Source organism: Triticum dicoccoides, chromosome 1A (genome assembly GCF_002162155.2).
Source record: "Triticum dicoccoides isolate Atlit2015 ecotype Zavitan chromosome 1A, WEW_v2.0, whole genome shotgun sequence".
NCBI classification, from domain to species: domain Eukaryota; kingdom Viridiplantae; phylum Streptophyta; class Magnoliopsida; order Poales; family Poaceae; genus Triticum; species Triticum dicoccoides.
The window spans coordinates 277,193,480-277,202,785 of record NC_041380.1 but is presented as its reverse complement, the minus strand read 5'-3'; positions in this window follow the sequence as shown (position 1 = coordinate 277,202,785).

Genomic DNA, 9,306 nt, shown 5'->3' with positions numbered 1-9,306 from the left:
TGACGTCACTATGACGTCAGGCTGGCGCATTAATTCAATTACTGGATTTATTAATAATCAGGAAATTCCAGAAAATTGTATAAACTTCAATAATTCATAGAAAATTAACCGTAACTCCAAATTAAATAATTTATATATGAAAAATTATCAGAAAAATTCAAGGAATCCATCTGTACCATTTTCATGCATGTTAGAACAACTTATAGCTGCTGTTTAGCACAAATCAATTAAATGGCATTTGAATAATCACATATGGAGTTTAAATTTGAATCTTGTATTCAAACCAACTTCATTTAATCTGTTGCTACTTGCATTAGCTCAAAACACATTCATTTTGCCATGTCATGATCATGCATCATATTGTGCATTGCATTGATTGTGTTCCTTTCTGTGTTGCCGGTATTTGTCCCCTCTCGATAGACGTGATACCGATGATGTGATCGTTGACACTGATGAAGACTCAATGTTATCTTCAGAAGTGCCAGGCAAGCAAAACCCCCTTGTTCATTCCGATACAATCCTACTCTCTCGCTCCTGCTCTCTTTTACTGCATTAGGACAACATCGATTCATCTGTTACTTGCTGCGGTAGCTGAACCCCTTTATCCTCTGCATGACCTGTCATTGCCACAGTAAATAGATGAAACCCACTAGCATGAGTAGGAGTTGTTTGAGCCCTGTTGTGCCTACTCATTCATGCTTGTTTGTCACGCCTGCTACTGCTTAGAGTTGAGTCAGGTCTGATTCATCCGGGATGAATCAGAGGCGGGTGAACATGTCCTACTGTGTGTGAGCTAAGTGTGTGAACACGATTTGGTAAAAGGTGTCGGTGAGAGGCCATGTAGGAGTACATGGTGGGTTGTCTCATTGAAGCCGTCCTCAGGAACTGAGTTCTGTGTTTGTGATCCATGATTCAGCTACTACCATACATTGGGCCCTGAAATATGACCCCGCTCGACTTCTTATTCACCCTTGTCCTCTGTCCAGGAGTTGCAAGTAGTTTCTGGTGTTTGTAGTATGCTGGAGGCCGTGGACAGCGCTGACCGTAGGGGTGGGCTGTGATGCGGTAGGCACGTGGCACGGTGTACCGGGCGCCCGTTTGGTGTCTCGGGAACCCTGTTCACATCGTTTGGGGCTGTGAGCGAAACTCCGGCCGGATCTCCTCATGGATGGAACCCGAATAGGCGATAAACCTGGACTAGAGACTTAGGTGTCTAGGTAGGTCGTGGTCTACACCCACGTCGGCTTTCGCTTGAAGTCTGCCGAGCACATGTCGTGTGCAGACGCTAAGTGGTGGAAACATGTATGAAGAAGTACACCCCTGCAGGGTTAACATCATCTATTCGAATAGCCGTGTCCGCGGAAAAGGACTTCTGGGTTGCTTATATCAGTTCATAGACAAGTGAAAGTGGATACTTTAAAATGCGCAAGATAAGCGTGAGTGCTATGGATGGCGTTCTCGTAGGGAGACGGGAGCGGATCCATAGTGGTGTATTGATATGGTGAATATGTGGACTCGTGTGCGCCACCTCAAAGAGTCGCTTGCAGTCGTAGTTTAGGATAGCCACCGAGTCAAAGCTGGCTTGCTGCAGTTAAACCCCACCATCCCTTTGTTGAAAATGATGCATATGTAGTTAGTTCTGATGTAAGTCTTGCTGGGTACATTTGTACTCACGTTTGCCTATTTTATGTTTTTGCAGAGAGACTTCAGTCTCACTAGTATTTCCGCGTGGTCTTCGACGTTTAGCTTGTTACCTCAGCTACGATCTTGTGCCTCGGCAGGATTTGGTAGATAGTCAGGCTTCTCAGCCTTTTTCATTTATAGATGTCTGTACTCAGACATGATAGCTTCCGCTTGTGCTTGATTTGTATGCTCTGAATGTTGGGTCATGAGACCCATGTTTGTAATATCTCGCTCCTCGGAGCCTATTGAATAGATTACTTGAGTCATAGAGTCATGTTGTGATGCCATGTTGTATTTGCACATATCGAGCATATTGTGTGTATGTTATTGAAATGCTTGGTATGTGTGGGATCTGACTATCTAGTTGTTTATCTTTAGTAGCCTCTCTTACGGGGAAATGTCTCCTAGTGTTTCCACCGAGCCATGGTAGCTTGCTACTGCTCCGGAACACTTAGGCTGGCCGGCATGTGTCCTTCTTCGTTCCTGTGTCTGTCCCTTCGGGGAAATGTCACGCGGTGAATACCGGAGTCCTGTTAGCCCGCTACAGCCCGGTTCACCGGAGTCCTGCTAGCCCAGTGCTACAGCCTGGATTCACTCGCTGATGACCGACACGTTCGATGCTGGGTCATGGATGCCTGTCCCTGTAAGTCTGTGCCGCTTTGGGTTTACGACTAGCCATGTCAGCCCGGGCTCCTTATCATATGGGTGCTAGCGACACTGTCATATACGTGTGCCAAAAGGCGCAAACGGTCCCGGGCAAAGGTAAGGCGACACCCGTGGGAATACCGTGCGTGAGGCCGCAAAGTGATATGAGGTGTTACATGCTAGATCGATGTGGCATTGAGTCGGGGTCCTGACAGCGTTGGTATCAGAGCTTGACTGCCTGTAGGATTACCAAGCCAAACTGGTCGAAGTTGAGTCTAGAAAATTCTTTAGTTATATAAGGGAATTGATTGTGGGATGGAACGTAAGGCTCTTTTTACTCCTTATACCTCATGCCCTTCTGATCTGAGTCATCTTATCTTTCCTGCGGGGATTAAGAACTAGGCTATGTCTTCTTTCTATTAGGATCACGTGTTACTAATCAGTAGACTTATAAGATTGTTGGATTTAAGTCTCAGTTCAGTTCCTACTACTTCCGTATGTTAATTGTTGATCTCGGAACCTTGATATTGTGCTTCTGAGTGGTTATGCCACCATTTTTGTGATTGTCTCAAATCTTTTTGAGCAATTATAGCCGTTATGCTGTCCGAGTCATTCCAGGTTTCTAAATAGTCTGATGCATTTGCAAAATCCTTTCCCTCTGGTTTCGATGTTCCTTTATGCCAGCTCAATCACACTAATTGTTGAGTTGAGGTACTCCGTTACCTTGGCATATATGTTGGAGATATTATTATGACCCTAGGTGTCTTAGGGGATCATCTAGTAATTTAGCCATGATTTGTGTTCCCAGTGTGATGATTCTGGCCATCATTCTCGAAAGCATCCCGTGATGCCATTTAGTAGTAGGTATTCTATCCCTGGGTTTTGAACCCGAGATTCACCCTACTTGCTTCATGTTGATAGTTTTGCTCGTTCCTTTAGGTTATTAGTAACCTTTGCGATAGTCCTTGAAGTCCGTGGTATCTTCTTCTTCCAAATACCATGAACTACTTATGGCAGATGTTTATTGGATCAAAAAAAAATCACAATTAGAGTACTCTTGAGGAGTTCTCCATTCATAAATCGTGACTCTGCCAGTTCTACCTTTCTGCATGGGTTATCCGGAAGAAATACGTTGAACTTGGTTCGACATACTAATCTATGCATCCACAACTCAGAAAGTTATATGTTCCTTTGAGTTGTTCTCTTTAGTTGCATTCTGACCCTCGTCTATCAATTGATAGTCAAGAGTATGCGTGCGTTCGTTCATCGATGCCTATGACTCTTGTGGTCTGTCAAGCCATTCTATTCCGGAATGACTAGGAGAAACAAACTCCAGTACCTCTTCCATATCTAGGATTGGGTCAAGGTAGTTGTATTCCGCAGATCAAATGCCAATCCAGCTTTTGGTTCTGCTCTACCTTGGAGTATTACATATTTTATATCGAGATTGTTATAGGAATTGCACACCATCCCATGAACTCTTGGTACAGTGACACTTCTTGCCATCACTGTTCATTCCTCGGCCCTCGTGTTGATGCAACCGGAATACCGACAAATGAATTGTGATGTGTGAAATCAATACTGCTAGCAACTCTGTTGCTTGGTAGTTAAAGGATAATAATTTCATTCTTAGTATGTTGGTTTTCGAATCATCCTTCTAAGACTGATCGTGCTACCTAGTCCTTATTTCGGTGCACCCTTCGATTGATGAGTTAGGATCTTGTCAAGTCCTCACTCATTTGATCATATCGTCTTGCCCTCAAAAGCAAGATTGTTCTCGAGCTTAGTAACATACCGGTGGTTCGTGACTTTCCAAATATCTTCTTGGAGGTGTTACCGGGTTGTCACCTGACCGCTATGTTGAGTTCGTGATCAAGTTGGTTTCTTGTGAACCACCTTCTCTCCAAGAATCGGTGTTAGATATCCCTGAGCTAGTTGGTTAAGCTAGACAACAACTTGGAGAGTTGGAAGATAAAAGCTTGTCTGACTTAGTTCGTTCCAAAGGGATATTCTTGTGTAGTGTGTGTTGAAGAAAGATGATATCTTCATCGATTGGTCCTTGTGATCAGTTGCTGGACCTATTGTCTTATCAATCCTTTGATTTGAGTGTGGGCTATCGTCAAATCAAATCAGTACCAACGATGCTTGTAATGTTGTCTTATTCGTGGTTGATCCCTCGAGCAGACACCATTATATCTTTTGGGTCTGACCAATGCTATCACTTGTTCACTTAACTATGGAATTCCTTTTAAAAGGAAACCCAGATGAATTGTTGTTGTGCCCATTGACAACATCCTTGTCTTCTCCATAATTTTGCTGAACATTAAGCTAGTGTTGGAAACTTTTGAAAGCATTTGTTCATGCTAGCTCATGACGCATATGTTTGGATGAAGGTAGTGACTTCCTTTAATTCATGTGCATCTGATGCAAGTTGCCGCCATGGATTCGAGAAAGTCAATGTTGCTTTCTTTGGAATCATTCCAAATCAGTCATGCACACGTGCGAAGAATGCTGTGGTTTGAAGACTTGCAACCTTCAATCTATATGTATCCCTAGCACACCAAGCCACTGATTGATTTGTTCAAGGAGAAGGAGTTCCTTCATAAGAGCTAATCCGGACTTATGAAAGAACTTCGATACCCTCGTTGATGGTTCCCCCTCCTGAACTCGGTAGTGTTTTATTATAAGACTACCACGTGGTCATGCTTGTTTGGGACAACGTGTTCACATGTTTGTAGCAGAACCAGCTCATGTTTTGGAGCTTGCTATCGTAGTTCATCTCCCGAGAATCCCGCAACGTCATCTCGTCGATTTGTGTTGCAAACTTTCATTTTTCTTCCTAAGACTCGATGAGCCTGGAATATCCTAACACCAACCAGAGCTGAATCTCAGGCAGATATGATGGTTGGAACATTTCCCTAAGAACTATAATATTGGTCTCTCGATAACCGGTAAGGTGGATGTCGTGGCCAACACACCCATCCGGTAGACCTATTATTATAGTATCTTGTTTGAGGAAGTTGGCCACCCCCCCATAGGGATTTCGTAGGATTTACTCCCTAGTTGCCCCTATGGATTTTTGTGTTCCCGAAGTCCGACCTTTTACTTGATGTTTTAGATATCAAACCATATCTATGAATGGGTTATACTAGCACATCAAGGAGAACATTAGAAGCGGAGTGCTAAATGTCTCTCGGTCGATCATCCAGATTTTATTTGCTTGGCCTCGCTAAGGTGAAATATGAGAAAGTGTTATCCTCCTTCGCATCTGCATCGTCCATCGCTATTCATCATGGTAGTATGTTGTGTTGTCAGCACCCTTGACGCGGTTGTTGATAAAACCTTGATGATTGTGGTAATGCTCAAGTTCTTGAGAGCACGCACAAGCGCTACGTCTTATCATCGGCACTAGCTGGGATTGCCCCAGATTTCCTCGGTTATGCTATAACCACTCCAACAGTGAATTCACTCTCTATTGTTGGGTTCTTCCCCAGTTACCAGAATCATTCCCAGCATTTGCATTTTGTTCCCAGCTTGCACCGCCAATGTGCCATTCTACCATGGGTCTCTTCCATTTCCGGTGATAAGCAAATTCATCCATTACGTTGTCTTCAACAAGGTAATCCACATCATCCAAGTCTGAGTATGCCATTCTACCGACCCCCTCCAAACGATCGCTCGAGAATTGCCTTAGGCTGGTTTAAAGAGTTTCAATGATCTCTGAATCAAAAGTAATTCTTTTTGCCACTTAAGGGGATATCTCTACGAGTCACCTTCCCTAAGGTGTATCGTTATGGTATCATGGCAACTCAACTCCTCGCTACGTTGACAACCGTTCACCACCTTCTTAGGTGTGGAATCGTTGTCTACCTAGTGAACCTTCGTCATCTGTTCCACTCCATTTCTCTAGAGGTGTGCTTCATCTCTTAGCTCGAGAGATGTTGCTATGTCTCATTCCGTGAGTTAATCCTGAGTTGTTCGATCTTCGAGAAGATCGACCCTTCTAGAGTCTCCTTCTTCCCTCCATGTCATGTTGACAGGATTTCTCAGAGCAAGACTTCAAGACAATAATGGTGTTCAAATCAACGTTCATTTGAAGTGCACCCTGGATCGTGAAGATTATACTAGTTTGCGTTCCCCCCTCACCTTACCCTACGCTTGAATCTCGGGACGAGATTTTTGTTTAGTGGGGGTGAGTTGTCACAGCCCCAGTTCAGCCCTTGCTTGACTTTGCTTGTTCATCATGCCATCATGTTTAAATTCCAAAGAAATTTGAAATGGGGATTGTTGAAACCCTAGCACCAAATGAAATTTAACTAGGTTCAATAAAAATATTTTCAATAACCCAGAATGCCCTTTGGAAATGTTCATAATTTCTGTTAAAGGTGAAAACCTCTTCCAAGAATGATGAACATATTTATAGGCTATTCCTGGATTTTTGAATTAAATTATATAGTATTTGCATTTGGGCATTTAAATGCTATTAAATATTTCAAATGCTCAAATAATCATAAACTAAAATGTTTACTGTTGGATATATTCTAAACAGTAGCCATGATTAGTTTCATGATTTTTGAAAGTGTCTGAGTATTTTTAATAAAGCCCTAAATTTACAGAATAATAGAAAACTGAGATATTAGAAAAAAGGAGATAGAGAGAGAGGATACCTGGCCACTTACCCAGCCCAGCAGTGCGGCCCACCGGCCCAACTGCCAGTCGTCGTCTCCACCGCGCCAGTCGGACGCCGAGCGCGTGCCCGACGCGCGCGCACGGCCGTGCTGCCACGCCACCTGCCTGCCTGCCTGCGTCCTCGGGACAGCGCAACGCCGCGGGTCTTCCTCCTCGGTGCCGTCCCGATCGATCCGGCCTCCCATTCGCCCCCCCTACGCCTTCCCTCGCCCGTTCCCCGCCATGGCCGAAGCCTCCATGGACGCGCTGCCGTAACCCCGCACCCACAGCCACTGCCCCACCTCTCCGACGTGATCCCGAGCTCCGCCACAACGTCGTCGTCCTCTCCATTGAGTCACGCGGCGCCAGAAGCTCTGCTGCATCTCCAACGCCGCCGTTTCCGACCTCGGGTGCCGGTGATCCCCGCCGTCGATTCGCTGGACCCCGTGCCTCCCCTGCCTCGCCAGCAGCACCAGAAGAACCTCGGTGAGCCGCTGCATCGTTTCCCCCATGCCCCGTTGCGTAATTCGCCCCCTAGCCGCATCAACCACCGGAGCCGAGAACTCCACGCCGCCGGCGATGTCGCCGCCGTCACTGCAGCCAGTAAGGCTCAAAACCGAGCACGGCACCGTGCTCCTAGCATCTTCAGGAGCTCGGTGAGCCCCTTAGCCATCCCTCCCGTTCCCTGTGGCCTCGCCCCGCTCGAACCCGTAGCTCCGGCCGTCGCCAAACACGTCGCCGGCGCCTTTTCCGGCGACCCCGAACCCAACTACCTGCACCACTCGCCGCGGGCCACTCCCAGCTATCCATAGCGCCCAACGGCGCCCCGAACGGTGCCCTGTACGTGAAACCCGCACCTGCACCGCCGCGTTTAGCCTCGCCGGCGGCTAAACGCCGGCGAGTTGACCCCGCCGACCAGGGGGTTTGACCCTTTGACCTCCCCTGGGTCCATGACAGGTGGGCCCCCGCCATCAGGTGATTAGCTTAAGCTAATCACCACCTAATCTAACCCCAGAGCCACTGACATGTGGGCCCTAGTGCCCTAATCTTTAATTAAATTAAACTAACCCCCCCTGTCTAACCTGTGTCACTGACGTGTGGCCCCCACACGTCAGGTTTGACTCTGAGCGCCCAGTTGACCTGCTGACGTCACTATGACGTCAGGCTGGCGCATTAATTCAATTACTGGATTTATTAATAATCAGGAAATTCCAGAAAATTGTATAAACTTCAATAATTCATAGAAAATTAACCGTAACTCCAAATTAAATAATTTATATATGAAAAATTATCAGAAAAATTCAAGGAATCCATCTGTACCATTTTCATGCATGTTAGAACAACTTATAGCTGCTGTTTAGCACAAATCAATTAAATGGCATTTGAATAATCACATATGGAGTTTAAATTTGAATCTTGTATTCAAACCAACTTCATTTAATCTGTTGCTACTTGCATTAGCTCAAAACACATTCATTTTGCCATGTCATGATCATGCATCATATTGTGCATTGCATTGATTGTGTTCCTTTCTGTGTTGCCGGTATTTGTCCCCTCTCGATAGACGTGATACCGATGATGTGATCGTTGACACTGATGAAGACTCAATGTTATCTTCAGAAGTGCCAGGCAAGCAAAACCCCCTTGTTCATTCCGATACAATCCTACTCTCTCGCTCCTGCTCTCTTTTACTGCATTAGGACAACATCGATTCATCTGTTACTTGCTGCGGTAGCTGAACCCCTTTATCCTCTGCATGACCTGTCATTGCCACAGTAAATAGATGAAACCCACTAGCATGAGTAGGAGTTGTTTGAGCCCTGTTGTGCCTACTCATTCATGCTTGTTTGTCACGCCTGCTACTGCTTAGAGTTGAGTCAGGTCTGATTCATCCGGGATGAATCAGAGGCGGGTGAACATGTCCTACTGTGTGTGAGCTAAGTGTGTGAACACGATTTGGTAAAAGGTGTCGGTGAGAGGCCATGTAGGAGTACATGGTGGGTTGTCTCATTGAAGCCGTCCTCAGGAACTGAGTTCTGTGTTTGTGATCCATGATTCAGCTACTACCATACATTGGGCCCTGAAATATGACCCCGCTCGACTTCTTATTCACCCTTGTCCTCTGTCCAGGAGTTGCAAGTAGTTTCTGGTGTTTGTAGTATGCTGGAGGCCGTGGACAGCGCTGACCGTAGGGGTGGGCTGTGATGCGGTAGGCACGTGGCACGGTGTACCGGGCGCCCGTTTGGTGTCTCGGGAACCCTGTTCACATCGTTTGGGGCTGTGAGCGAAACTCCGGCCGGATCTCCTCAT